General features: G+C 34.9%; 1 long non-coding RNA gene across 2 annotated transcripts in view; it reads right to left on the bottom strand.

Moving 5' to 3' along the window:
• Window positions 1-795: 795 nt before the first annotated feature.
• LOC149744039 (uncharacterized) overlaps window positions 796-15,903 on the bottom strand; it is an 80,110-nt gene continuing 65,002 nt past the window's right edge. The window contains exon 5 of one of the 2 annotated variants that reach the window (XR_016391591.1): window positions 796-10,904. This is a non-coding gene — a long non-coding RNA (uncharacterized LOC149744039). The remainder of the gene's footprint in view (window positions 10,905-15,903) is intronic. The other variant, XR_016391592.1, reaches the window with a different exon arrangement.

Below are 15,903 nucleotides of genomic sequence, written 5' to 3'. Positions count from 1 at the left end.
TGGAAACAACACAAATGCCCATCAAAAGGATAAATACAAGTGGTATATCCATACAATGGAATACTACTCAGCTATAAAAGGGAACAACTACTATACACTAAACAGATATATCTCAAAAATGTTATAGGAAGTAAAGGAAGAAAGACAAAAGACAGTGTATGCAATATGACATCTTTTATATGAAATTCTAGAAAAGTCAAAGTTAATATGTAGTGAGAGCAGATCAGCCTGGGTCTGAGAATAGGGGATGGATTGAGTAAACAGGGGTATAAGGTACCTTTCCAGGGTGATGAAAATGTTATATATCTAATTTGTGGTGGTTTTTAGTATATAAAGTTTTATGCTTAGTTTATATTTTATAAGCTCATCAATCATATATTTAATATGCATATACTTTTGTTTATGTAAACTATACCACAATAAAGTTTATATATAAGGTTAAGATCCAATTATCTGGGCAAATTTTTCAACTCATCCATTTTTATTATCTATAAACTGAAGAGTTTTTTTTTTTTTGTGGCTCTCTGAGATTTAACATTTCTTTCAGCTCTAATTATATGCCATGATTTTTATATAAGTTTTGATAAAATAACTTGCATGATGCCGCCTCATGAACTTTTACACTTATATATATGTTGCTTCTTGTAAAACATTATTTCCCTATAAATCCAACAGTGATTAATATTATAATTAATACTTTAAAAAAGGAATTGATAAAAGTGCTTTAGAAACCTCTTTTGAATACTGATAATGTCTTACTTAGGATGTTAAGACCATACCTGTCTTGCTCCTACTTCAGATCCACTCTTAGAAATCTCTGAATATAAAATGCGGTGGTATTCCATGATATTATCCACAATAGTCTTCTCTAAGCCAGATTTGTCACAGTCATGTCAGCCTTCTTCACATCCTGTCACACTTTAGCAGTTATAAAGATTGGTTCCTTGTGATTTTTCGTTAAGTCTCCCTTTCTGAGGCTTGTTCATCCTGGTGTTCTTACCTATAGGACAAGGTTTCAAGTCCATGGGATGGTAAGTCTGCATTACCTAGCTATTCCAGTCAGGAAAGATATATGGAGAGATGGCCAGTCTATAAAAGGTAACCTGATAGAGTCAAACATAGTTAAGAATCTGGTTATTTATTTCGAGAGCAGCTCAAAATTGTGATATGTCTGCTAAGAGTTGGGGCACTTCTGACTCAATCATAACTGAAAGGATTCTTTAGGGACTCTATGAAATCAAAAGATTAAATTAAGACAAGTTAAAACAACTTTAGAAGGCTGACAGAAATGTTCTACATCTTGAAAGGGATAGTGGTTACATGGGTAAATATATCTGTCCAAAGTCATGGATTCACACACTTAAAATGTGTGCATGTTCTCTGTATAAACATAACTTGAAAAGGTTAACAACCATTTTACAAGAGTAACTTTACAATGGAGAAACACGTCAAACACTACCTCAGCCAGGTGATCAAGGTTAATATCAACAATGATAAGCCACATTGATAGTATACACCCTTGATGTTATGTGATAAAATTGGCACTTTACCTCTGTGATCTCCTCCCCCAAACCCATAACCCCATTATAATTGTGAGGAAAACATCAGAGAAATCCCAGTTGGGAGACATTCTACAAAACACCTGGCCAGTACTTCGCAAAAGGGCCAATGTCATCAAAAACAAGGAAAGCCTGAGAAACTGTCACAGTTAAGAGGAGCCTAAGGAGACATGATGACTAAACATAATGTGATATCCTGGATGGGATCCTGTAACAGAAAAAATACACTAAGTGAAAACTAAGGAAATATGAATAAAGTATGAACTTTAGTTAATAATAATGTATCAATATTGTCATTAATTGTGACAAATTAATATAAGGTGCTAATAATAAGGGAAAGTGGGTGTGGGGATATCAGAACTCTCTGTACTATCTTTGCACCTTCTTTGTAAATATGAAGCTCTTCTCCTAAAACAAAAGATTATTAAAATCATTCTCAATGAAAGACAAGAATATAAAATACAAGGGAGCTCAAACATATCCATGAAGGAGGCAGTGTTCATGTTATATAATTTATTGTCAAAATCTGAACATGTTTTGAAGTAGAAGGGGATGCAATTAATAATTGTATCAGGACAAGAGGCATAAACTGAGATGTATGGTCCCCCTAAGTACAAAGTCATATTAAATATCCAAGCTCTTGTTTCACACTTCCTGTGTCTCAATCCAAACTCTACCACTTGCTAATTAAGTAAATTATTTCACCTCACTGAGCATTATTTGCAATTTGAGAAAGAGAGTAATACTTACCTTGTAAAATTTGGGAGAATTAAATGAGATGATCAAATTAAAGAGCTTACTTAGCAAATGCCTGGCACATAATCAGTACTCAATAAATGGTAGATGACAATCTGTGTATATTTGGACATTAGCGAATTTTGCTAAAGCGTGCCTGCATAATTACACTGAATCCTCTACACTAATGTATCCTCTTGTTTTTCACCCTAACCAACAGTAGTCATACAAATACTTACTCTTTAATAGTTAGCTCAGATGTGACATGACAACTTCTAGGTCCCACCCAGGATGTGTTAGGAGACTGAATGTCGTCTAGAATAATGATGATGAAGGTTATCATCATAACCATCATCATCATAAATGATACTGACTACATAGCTTCTTTTCCTTTCAGTAACTCTCACTTCACCTTATCTTGGTGGGTCTGTCAGTATCATGGTCCCAGCACCCAGCTGCAGAAGTGGTACATGGACAAGGCTGAGGCACATCCTCTTAGATACAGAGATTGCTCCAGAAATGGGCCTAAGACTAAAGCAGAGTCAATAAATGTCATGTGAGGAAAAGAGGTAACTTTACCTTTGGAGTCATGACCTCTAATGACATTAACCCAGATCTGCTAATTGTCTTCTTTGCAACAATGTGGAAAGACAACTCAGAAGCAAACAAAATTAAGAGGTAGAGAAGGAGATAGAATTCAGGTGCCATGGTTTGAACTCCTGAGTCCAGCTGTGCATGCACTCAGGAGTTCAAACCAGGAGACCAGCTGTGCATGGACTCAGGAGTTCAAACCTGAATGCAACCTCATGCAAATTTTTTTCCTACTTAAGCTAGTTTGAATTCCTTTTTCTGTCACTTACAATTGAAGAAGCCATAAGTAATAGAGTGAATTGTCTGTCTCACTCTGCACTTGCCTACAATAGCTTTTATACTATTCATGGTTTCTTGAATTTTTTTTCCCCTCCCTGGACTTACATCTTGGATAAAGACTGAAGTTCAGAGACTTGGTGTTTAACAACTTGGAATCCTTCCCTCTTGGTTGATAATTTGTAAATGTTGGCTGAATAAATGAATTATACAGTTCTTACACAGGTGAACTCAATTACTGGTCCTCCATCATTAGAATTTGCAAACAGTATGTGAATAGAAGGACACACTCTCTGGTTTGATTCTGGACATTTTCCTCCTCCATTATCGTCTCTATTTCAATCTGTTATGAGGTCATTTTTCTCTGATGCCTTGCTTCTCCTTGAAGAACAGGTTTTTGTGAGATAGCTCACACATACTCTTTATTTGTTCATTATTCCTGCATTAAAGTTCAAGGGGCTTTTCTTGTTGTTTCGTGTTAGTCTTTCATCTGTATAGCTGTCATTTTATTTCTATGCATTTGCAATTCCTTGCTCACATTTGCTCAATGGGAATATTCTCCATACTCAGCAGACCTCTTTCAATTGTAAGTGATGGAAACCTAACACAAACTAGATGAAGCAAAAAAAAAAAAAAAAAAAAAGGTTACTTTGTTGACTCATGTAGCTGGATGTCCAAGGGGCAACCTGAGCTTCAGATACAGCTGGATCCAGGTGATTAAAGAGTCTTGAGGTGCTTTATCGTTCAGGGTCTGTTTGCCTTTGTATCTTTTTGCTTGGTGGCTTAGTTCTCTCCTGTTGTGGCTAGGCTCTTTGCATTGACAGGTAAGATAATCACTGTCCCAGCTACTTTATAAAATCATTACAGGTCAAAATGCTAAAGTAATAGTTACCTCTATGCCAATGACCATAGAACAAGTACAGAAAATAGCATGAAAGTAATCTAGTTGGGCAAAGCTGAGTCATGCTTTACACCAGGAAGTGATCAGACACTGTGGCTGAGAGACTCAAGAGAACTATGTGGGTGATAGAGGAACAATTCCACACTGGGATTAATAGCTGTTCACTAATACAAAGTAAAAAAAAACAACAAAAAAACAAAAAATAATTCCCTTTTATTGTAACTAGGGAAAGCTAGTCCTCAAGATAGCCCTTTCTTCATGACTTTTTCCGTCTTTCATTCTAAGACACATCTGGACATCAAAGTGGCAAGCTTAAAATCCCCATCACCATCACCATACTCTACTCTAGAGTCTGACTGCCTTGTCCAGCCATCAAAGACAAATATTTAACTCTTTTGGCCTATTACATGTAGGGTCACATAATACAAAAAGTTAACAAGAACTGAGTTCAATTAAATTAGAATATTAAATATTTTTGTGGACTCTCCACACCCACCAAGCACATAGTCAACACTCATGCAGCCCACTTCACCTGCTTGCATTAAGGCTTGACTCCCACACCTGCCTCACTTCTTACAGCCACGACTGTTTTCCTTAGAATTTCTAAAATATCACAATGGACTGCTTAAAATCTTGGAACAAGTGTCTACTCACAATAGCTAACATATGGTAAGATTATCTTCAGTTTGGTGTCTCAGTTTGGATCTAGACTGTACATTATTTAGATCAATCGTTCTCAACCGGGGGTAGTATTGTCTCTGGTGGATATCTGGCATTCTCTGAGACATTTCTGATTATCATGACTGAGTAAAAGACTGTCATATCTCCATGTATCTGGTGGGTTGAGGCCAAGGATGCTGCTAAACATTATACAATGCATAGGACAGCAAACAACAAAAAAATGTGTCACTCCAAAGTTTTAGTGCTGAGGTTGAGAAACCCTGATCGAGATGAATACATTTTGGGGAAATTTTTATTTTATTATTTAAATTCTTTATCACATACAGTATGAAGAATATAAACAGGTGAAGAAATAATTATTTGAAGGAAAAATGCAGTAGGCAAGAATAATTATTGATGATTTTAATTCTCTTTATAACTCTTTTCTTTCATTCTTTCTATTTTTTTTTTAAGCCATCATGTCCTATTATGGAATTCCAATTGGGTTCTTAGATCTTTAATAGAACAAAAACATGAAATAAAAATCAAAAAGCACTAAAACACAAGAAACCATGTTCCTAGTTCCCATTGTATCTTTTAGTAGAGTTATGACTTGGGAAAATCATTTAATCCCTTAAAAACTAATTTTCCAACTTTTCAATATGAAATATTTATATTAAATTATTGTTTTAAAATAAAATGTTAATCTACTAAAGAAAAACACAATGTAAAAAGAAACCCAAAGAAATGCTATGAGGGGAGAAAACCAAGGAACCAAAAACCCTAATTTAGCTTACCTTCTTTCTCCACAATGGTACTGAAACAGAAATTCTTCTAGAGTCATCTCACTAATCACTGAATTCAATGAACTCTATTTTCCTTTCCAGCTCTAATGTTTAATTACTAAATCAAACTTTATCTGTCCTAGGCTCCGTTTTTAAAATATTTTGCTCTCTATCAAGGATTAAAGTTTGACCTAATAAAATAACCAAATCTATCCTCTTAGAAACCATCAGGGAGTAATATTTCTGAGATAAACAGAGAGGAATCTTAGAGCATTATTCGAATACTTATAATCTCAAGAATAATGCCAGTCTAGAGCAGGTGACATTTTACATGAGGATGCCATTTTGCTTCTGCCAAATTATGTGAGAAGATGGTTTATTCAAGACTTGTCTAAAAGGGACAGCTCCAAAATGCCAAGCCACAGAGCAAGCCGTGTTCCAGAAACAGGAACAAGTGATGGAAGATCACTCCCGACAGCATTCACTTGGTATAAGAAAACAATATGTCTCACATACAGAAAACCAGTTATGAATTGAAAAGAAAATTTTAAGTATGAAACAAAATTTTCTTTGTTAACCAGTGGATTCTTCTAAGAATGTTTATGTCCAAAATTTCAAATAAGATTTTGGAATGCCAGAAAATGAGCAGGAATGTAAGACCAGTAGAAGTACTTACTAAGAATGTGTTCATCTCTTCTAGTTTGTCCATTTGTTGGTGCATAATTGTTCATAGTAGTTTCCCATATTCCTTTCCATTTGTGTGGTATCTAGGTGTAATGTACCCTCTTTCATTTATAATTTTGTTTATTTGAATCCTCTTTTATTTTCTTGATAAGTCTAGCTAAAGGTCTGTGTGTTTTGTTTATCTTTTCAAAAAAACTCAAGTTTCAGGGATCTTTTCTATTCTCTTTTTAGTCTCTCATTCATTCATTTCTGCACTGATCTTTATTTCTTTCCTCCCACTAACTTTGGTCATAGTTTGTTCTTCTTTTTCTAGTTCTTTGAGTTGTAAAATTAGGTTGTTTATTTGAGATCTTTCTTTTTTCTTCATGTAGGTATTTATCACTAAAAACTTCCCTCTTAGAACTGCTTTAGATGCATTCCATAAGTTTTGGTATATTGTATTTTCATTTTTATTTGTCTCAAGAAATGGTTTTGATTTCTCTTTTGATTTCTTCCTTGACCCACTGGTTGTTCAGTAGCATGCTGTTTAATCTCCACATATTGGTTAATTTTTCAGTTTTCTCCTGGTAAACTAGGAGAAACTAGGAAACTAGGAAAACTTTTAGTTTTATGCAACTGTGGTACGAAAAGGCTTTTGATATGATTTCAATCTTCTTTATTTTTTTCAAAGAAGACAGTCAAACGGGTACATGAAAAAGTCCTCAACATCAGTAATCACCGGAAAAATGCAAAACCACAATGAGATACCATCTCATACCTGTCAAAATGACTATTATCAGAAAGACGAGAAACAACAAGTGTTGGCGAAGATGTAGAGAAAAGGAACTCTCCTGCACCATTGGTGAGGGTGTAACTTGGTGCAGCCACTATGGAAAACTAAGAGGGTTCCTCAAAACATTAAAAATAAAACTACTACATGATCCAGCAATCCCATTTCTGGGTATATATACAAAGGAAATGAGAACAGGATCTTGGGAGAGATATCTGCACTCTCATGTTCATTGCAGCATTATTCACAATAACCAAGATATGGAAACAACCTAAGTGTTCCTCAGCAGATGAATGAATAAAGATGAGGTGGGGGGTGTATATACATATGTACATATTATTCAGCCATGAGAAAGACACCTTGCCATTTGTGACAACATGGATAGAGCTTGAGGGCTCTATGCTAAATGAAATAAGCCTGACACTGAAAGACAAATATTGTATGATCTCATTTACATATGGAATCTAAAAAAACCAAACAAACAAAACCCAAAATTCATAAAACTTGTAGAAACAGAGAAAAAAAGGGTGGTTACCAGGAGCTGGGAGGTGGCAGAGAAGTGATATGTTGGTCAAAGGTTATAAACTTCTAGTTATAAGATAAATAAGTTCTGGGGAATCTAATGTACAGTATAGTAATTTACGTTAATAATACTGTATTATACACTTGAAAGTTGCTAAGAGAGTATATCTTAAATATTCTCACCACAAAATATAAATGGAAATTATGCTACATGATTCAGGTATTAGCTAATGTTATGGTAGTAATTACTTTGCAATATATACGTGTATCAAGTCAACATGTTGTACACCTTAAATATACCCAATGTTATATATCATTTATATTGAAATAAAGCTGGAAAAAAGTACTTACTAAGTTTCTTTGCTTCATGCTTTCTCCTCTCTTAATCAACCTTACCAATTATTTTGGTTTAAGATTTTCTGCTAGGTTTCCCCTTTGATGCATCTTTCCTGGATGTCTTTGTGAAGAAAACACAAATGAATAGAAATTCTGTTGCATGGCTCTGTCACTATCTGAGTGTACACTTGACTTCAGAAGGTCTTTATTTGCACTGAACCTTTAAACATATTGAAATTCCAATATTTGGGCTTTCAAATCTAATCAAACTTATCCTGGAGTAGAAGGGATTCACACCTCAACACAAACAAGGTTTCTTTCAACCTATCACATGGGTGGACTTTGAGGGCGCGATGCTAACTGAAGTAAGTTGGAGAAAGACAAATACTGTAGGATATCACTTATATGTGGAATTTTTAAGAAGTCAAATTCATAGAAACAGAGACTAGAATGGTGGTTACTAGAGGCAGGGGGTTGGGGGTAATCAGGAGATGTCAGCCAAAGAGTACAAACTTCCAGTTTTAAGATGAATAAGTTCTCTGGGTCTAATTACATTACGGTGATTTTAGCTAATAAAACTGTTTAATATACTTGAAAGTTGCTAAGAGTAGACCTTAAATGTTCTCACCACAAAAAAGAAATGGTAGTTACGTGACATGATGGAGGTGTCAGCTAGTACTATGGTAGTGATCATTTTGCAATATATAAATGTATCATATCAACATATTGTATACCTTAAACTTACACAATGTTATATGTCAATTATATCTTAATAAAGCTGGAGAATTTTTTTTGAATTCCTGTTGTTTCTTTCTCTTCTTTCTTTTTCTATTAGTGTTAAATATCTTGGCTTTTTCTTTTTATTCCAAAGCAAAATTTCCCAAGTGACTAATATAGAATAGTAATCCCAAAAACTGTTTTTTTTTTTTTAAAGAAAATAGATGACCAAATATACCCTCTTTTGGATATTCTCCATTCCCATTTGCCAAATAAATTTTCTGAAGTCCTGCAGCAAAATTAACTTTTTAAATTGTTTCCTCAAGATATCTCACAAGTGAACTCTCTACCCCAACGCTCTCCTTTATATTTTTCAAGTAATAGCTACTAAACCCTGTGAAGATAGCAGAACTCATTCTGGAAAATGCTGGTCTTTTATTTGTATTATTTCTTTCCTCCTCTTTCCTTCTTTCCAAGAATTTGCAATCTTCATTGTGGCTCATATGTTACTCCCTTTGTAGCAAAGCACTTTTGCAAGAATACCCAGTGATGCTGAATGTCTGATTTTAATAGTGTCTTTTAAGTCTTCATCATAATTGAGTTTTCTGCAAGGTACAAGAAACCTCCCATCATTTACTACCTGGTTCTCTTTGTCCCTTGATTTTCAAGGAACTATTTGTCATCTGATTCTCACTCCTTTTATATGTCTCTTTTCCCCCTTGATTCTCTTTGTATCATCTTATAAATACGTCTTCACCAGGAATCCACTAGTTCTACTCTTTCTTTCGTTTTATTTCCTCTTCTTGTGTGATCTCATTCACTGCATCCATTCAATTACAAGTGTATACTAATGACTCTCAAATCAGTATCGCCCGCCCAGACTCCAGTCCTGAGCCTAAGAATCAAATTTCAGTGGTTCCCAAATACTAGTCCGTAGTTTACAAACTTTGGGTAGGAATTTCGTGTTTCTTTTTTTTTTTAAGCTTGGCGCTCATTAGAGTGCCTTCATCATTACACATACTTAATACACGTTGGTTAAATCAAAACTTTGAACCAAATTAACTACATGGCTTAATAATACATCTGAAAGTTTGAAGTCTATTTAACTTGCCATTGGTTAAATCACTTAATTTCTTTGTCAGCTCCATCTGAAAATTGGAGAAGATAGACGAGATAATTGCTATGATTCCTATTAACATTACCTTTCAGTTTCTAAAGTCTCTATTATCTCTTTTAAAATGAAAAGAATCTTGTAAAAAAACACCTAAAACAAGAGAAGCCTTAACTAAGCAGTTACGTTATTTCAGTTTGAATGCATTCATTTAATACACTTTTCTGAGTGCCAAATATGTGTCAGGCACTGGGCTCACAATTTTATTCCGATAACTAAGAAATACTGGGTATAAACAGAAAGATAATTCTAAAGAATGTGACTTACATTTCCTTTTTAGGTCTTATATTTTCTTATATGAGTTTAAAAAATATTCCACCAAATCTTAATTGAAACGAAAATGAGTTTGAAAAGTGGCCTAAAAAACTCATAAATTCACTGTTAAGGGTACCACTAAATAAATATTTATGCTAAAATATTTTCATAATTTTTTAAACTTGTAATAAAGTCGATCCTAGTTGCAAGGGCTTAGAGGGCAGTCAAAAAAAAACTGTACTGTGTTAAACATTAAATAATTACTTCATTTTGTGTTTGCTATAAATTTTGAAAATATAAAGGAAAATCAGAGAGAAAATAATATTAGCCTGATATTGATCAGAAGTGCTGGAAGGCAAAATAATGACATCTACTCATTATCAGAGTTAAGAGATGTTATGAATGGGGCATCTGGCACATAGCAGTTCACGAGCAGCAAAAAAAAAAAAAAAAAAACTCCATAAAAGCATTGAATGGCACCCTGCTCACAGTATTTCAGAGCTACATATATGAATCAGAAATCTCAGGAGACTGAGAAATATTTAAATGTAACCCTCCTCACACTGGAATGAAGTACTTTAAAATAAATAGTAGCTGATGTAGACTGACAATTAGTGATAAGGGCACATACTTTTATCCAGATATTTTTACATCTTTAAAACTTGATCTAAATTATCAAGTAAAATTTTACATAAAATACTGAAGAAAAACTGGCATAAGAATAAGTGACATAGGGGCCTATTTTTAATATGTGAAACGATGTACTTTTAGTTTTTGTGCTTGGTGGGATTTACTACATAAAGCATGGATGAGTGTTTGTTATCTCCCTTTTAGACCCTCACTGCATTCAGAGTCCAGTCCTTATTCACCTTGGTCTTCCCAACACATAGTTGAGTAGGTGTCCAGGAGAAGGGGCTCCAGAAGGCTACTGAATTCAACCAAGCTAAAAGACAAAAGAAAAGAAATACAAAATACATGCATGATTGATATGATTATATAAAACGTGTGTAAACATGGGAGAAGCCCTTTTAACTGGTCTCAATTTAACTAACCTATTGGGTTAACTAAGAATACCAATTTTCTTTGCAAGACTTAAAACTTATGTTCATCAACCAAGGACTGCACCAGGATACTAAATTATGGTCTAATACTCTCCCATTTCTGCCACCACCACATAAGCTGCATGTTTATCAAGAATAATTTGTGCTTTTTCTCAATTTGTTTCCCCCAGGTGTCCTTTTTATTACTTCTTTGTTATTTATATAACCTAATGGAATATGAGCATGGAAAGAGCAGTTCTTTTGAAGTCTGTGCTTAATGGTTTCAAAATACTTAGGCAGGTTACAAACAAAGTCTTGAATTATGTATAGAAAAACATAAATTTGAAAAATTAGGCAGAGGAATATAAAATCTATGAGGATTATAGTCTTGGATCATTTTACAAATACATTTACGTTCTCATTTCACTTAAAAAAGACAAACAACATGGAAATAAAAGACAATGCATTATAAATACAGTTTATACAAGATAAGTAAATTCATGTTAAGATACAAAATAAAACAAAAACAAAAACCAAATAACAGTAAATGTAGCCCTGCTTCAAATTATTATAAAGTGAATGACAGTTAAAATAGTACATCTATATCAAACATTTTTAAATGACTCCCCTCTTTAAATTATTTCTGTCATTAATTGACCGGTGAGGCCAGTCATAGTGAATAAGAAAAGACTACTCTGTCCAAACTAAACATAATATATGATACCAGATGTCAAAATTTAAAACACTTTCCTAGTACCTCTTCTTACTGGTAAGCCAATTTCTTTCTTTGTGCCCATTCTACCATGAAGGCTTGGCCATGAAGTTTGTTACCTCAGGTAAAAATAGAGCAAGTTCAGCACAGAATAACACAGTCACGATTCAGCTTCAAGTCTCAATGCTGACTTATTTTTTTTCCTATTAGAAAAAACTTATCTAATACCCTATGTCAACAACAATATCAGAATCTCAAAATTCCAAGGGATCTTGTAGCTAACAAGGTAGAAGGCAGTGTTGGATTAAAAAATATATATTAATTAGATGTGTATTTTAGTTAGTGGTCTCAGTCATTTATATATAACTTTTAAAAAAACCTCTTCTTGCAAGAGAGGTACCTAGAAAATTATTTTGCTTTGAAGGTCTGCTTTTTAAATTGCATGGTGATGCCTCTTCACTTGCTAAGTACCCTGAAAGTTCTTCCCTCTGAAAAGGATTTGCTAGCTGTTGTTTATAGCTAAGGAAAGAGAGTGGCTTGATATGTTTAAGAAGAGAGTAGACATGAGATACTGTCAGGTCTGCACAGGATTGGAGAGGGATCTAGAAGGCCTGGTACACCCCCAGTGGAATTGCTGAGGATTGAGAGCTAAACTTCCTGGGGAGGCTGAGACCACCATGGTAAGGGAATAGGTAGCCATGGGATGGATGCCTTGACATGAAGAGTCTATGCCAGGACCTGGAAAGCAGGCATTTCAGATGCTCTCAGAGCATCTGAAGCAAAGAAAATCAAGATGGAGCCAAGTTACTGCAGAAAGGGAACCACTGTACTCTGAAAAGACCATGAGTTATACCAGCTTTAAGCTACTTCAGCAGCAGGTAGAGCAAGATGTGAAACCATGACTCAGAGTCTAGTTAAGATCACTTATGGTAATCTAGAATTTATTATAAGTCAGGAAGAGAAGAACATGCAGACCATAGGCCCCTCTGTCAAATCTCTGGGCACAGGTAGGTATCCCCGTGCACCTAGAGCGGGCCTGCATTGGGAAGGAAACGATGGAACACCCTTTGAGATGGGATGAATAACCTTGATAGTAAGTGTGAACTATGACTTCACTGAGTATTCACCTCATAATGAATTACATTCCCTTAGGAAGTTTAAGTTTTTCTGAAGTACACTTATGGAGGAATAAAGCATCATATTTTATTCTTTCCACATTTGAGTGGGAGCAAATACAGTTTTTACATATATATATATATATGTATATATATATACACACACACATACACACTCAAAGATATATACATACAAATCTAAGAATAGAAAACTAAAGTATCTGGGAGGAAAACCATCTTGATCTCTCTGCAGAGAAAAAAATATTTGTTCGATTGATTCTATGGAAATTGGAATGAATGAAAATGTGTAGCTCTCGTCTTCGTTTTACTTATTAAAATGATTCATGAACAGTTTTGAAAAACAGAAGCTCTTTGGTATACACCCTCAGAATGTTTTCAGACAGTCATAAGAATTCATGTCCCAGAGTTAAATTATTCTGATAGATGTAAATATCAATATCAAAGAAGTGCAGAATAAAAAATTCTTACTTCTTAAGTGAAAATGGGATATTGAGGCAGTTAACAGCTGAGGGTAAGACGGGGGAACCCATCTTAGATGAGGTGCACAGGAAAAGTATCTCCAAGTAAGAAACATGTCAGGCAGGACAGAAACATGAGAAGGGACTAATTACAAAAGGAGCTGAGAGATAGAATAAAGAAAAAGAAAAGAGAAAGGAAGACAGAAAGGCTGATAGGAAGGCATTCAGGTTAAAGAAAGGAAAGGAAGGAAAGAAAGGGAAAGAAAGAAAGAGAAAGATCCTTCCTCTGGGGGAAAGTGTGAGGCTAGGTGTTGGAAAAGAGATCGGAGCACAGAACTAAAATAAGAACAGAGTAGCTGCAGTGAGACGAGCAAGGTGGAAAGTGACACCAGATGACACTGGAGCAAAGGTCAGCAGCCAGGACATGGCAGTCATGAGAAGGCCTTGCTGTAACTGCAAAAATGTAAGAGCTGTTCATTTTTGAAATACCAAATGTCTGACAGGGCAAAAAGAAATGAGTTCTTTGCCATGATTTAAGAATTCTGTGATCACACTTGCCTTCTAAAGTACGAAAATCCTTTCTATCACAAACACTTCTCACAAACACTTCTCCACTCTGTCGAGCTATGATGCTCTTCCTACCATCAATTCCTAATAATGCAAAGATGCCCAGTGTACGAGCACTGTAGAGTGTGTGTGTGTGTGTGTGTGTGGTTTCAGAAAATAATAGTGTTTTTTTTTTTCCAATAGGAACGAGAATGTTTTGAGGCTCAAGAGTCTAGGCACACACAGTTCAACGGATTTACTTTGGGTCATACGCCTGGTCTACCACCTAGATCTACTTTACCATTTTCCTAACTGTGGTCCAGAATAGCCACAGGCCATGAGTTCTAACAGATGTGATTTCCTCCTGTATTTATAATGACTGCTTCCATATTTCTTCCTCTTTTCTTATAAACTCTGCGTCCACAGTCTAATCCCCACCCTCCTTGGAGTCAACTAACAAACCTATTTCATACTCTATTAATGATTCTTTCTTTTTTCATTTTTCCAAATATCTTTTCCAAAGCAGAGATTATTAAATAAATTATTTCCCAGAACACTCAGAAATGATTGAATTAATCAGAAAGTTTTAAGTAGAATTGATTTCTGAGGAATACACGAATTTCTGGAAGGGGGCAAATCATGATGAGTTCCTAGACTCTTTTGCAAAATTTGGCAGTTCATAAAATAAATTAGAGGTTTCAACCTGTTTTCTGAGGAAAATAAAACAAAACAAAACACAGTAACTGCAAGCACGATAAACTCTTACAATTAATAAAGTTTCCAAGGTTTTTATTATCTTTATTTTATTTCTATTATAAATAATTGTAAAATATAATGTACTATGAAAGTCCTTTTGTATTCATTAATTGTATTTATACTTAATAACCACTGGAGTTCCCTGATATTTAATTAGATTATTTATTTTTCATTTTGTTAGGTCAGATTTCAGTATCTAAAAGATGAGTGGGGTAGCTGTAACTTCTACTAATGAAGACATTGAGTTTTTGGAGACATTTTCTCTAACCCGTTTTCCCTCAAGTGCTTTGCTTAAACTATTTTTCCAAAGTAAGATAAACTTTTTCAAAGGCTGAATTAGGGTAAGTTGAGACAAACGTATTTCATTTCAGATATCCAATGAAGAATATATTCTTAAAATTGCCAGCAGCAGTAAATGACATACAAACAGAGCAAACAGCACGCTGAGCCCCAGCAAGTCCACCTGTCCTTTGTGTGCATTCTTTTCATCTTTCCCACAGTCTTTAGGTGTCGCTAAAGAGGCTCCTAATAAATTGTTATATAGTCTTAGTATTCCAAAAATTGCAAGGAGGAATCATCGATGTCAAGAATTCTTTGAAAAAGCTACGTAAGAACCGAAGGTTGACACACACTCTCTCTCTCTGAGTGTGGTTCCCAACAGGAAGCCAATGTGTACTGCATGCCTAGGCTTCAGTCCAAGCAATTATCTCTTGGCTAGAGTCAGGATGAGCAGAGATCCAAGTGTCATCGCTAGATGACACTGAGAAGAAAGTGGCATTTGGTGGCTGAATCAAGCAAAACTCTGATCTTTGATTCATGGTGCTGTCTTGTATCCTGGGATGAGCTAAGAAATTAGTGTGTTCCCTTTCATTTGTTGAAAGGAGCAGCCAAGTCTCTGTGGGTGATAGTCTGTTAGGAACTGGAAAATTCACTACACCAGAAATGGGCAGCCATCCTAAATTTTCTATAAGATAAATTAACTTGGACAATATCATTGGAACTTCTACCTGGGGTGATCCAAAAGTAATGATAATTTCGATCAAAAAGTATAAATTCAAGTGTATTTGAGTTAAGAGGGCTCATAATCACTAAGAGAAAAACAACAAAAATATTTTCCTTCAGACTATACTACAAAGCTACAGTAATCAAGACAGTATGGTACTGGCACAAAAACAGGAATATAGATCAATGGAACAGGACAGAAAGCCCAGAGATAAACCCACCCACATATGGTCACCTTATCTTTGATAAAGGAGGTGAGAATATACAATGGAGAAAAGACAGCCTCTTCAAT

This window comes from Delphinapterus leucas, unplaced genomic scaffold (assembly GCF_059928025.1).
Source record: "Delphinapterus leucas isolate spDelLeu-1000000601 "Yukka" unplaced genomic scaffold, BTC_Dleu_Yukka2 spDelLeu_asBTCV2_sq25, whole genome shotgun sequence".
Taxonomy (NCBI): Eukaryota; Metazoa; Chordata; class Mammalia; order Artiodactyla; family Monodontidae; genus Delphinapterus; species Delphinapterus leucas.
The sequence above is the reverse complement of the archived record's forward strand: the minus strand, read 5'-3'. Positions and strand labels throughout refer to the sequence as shown.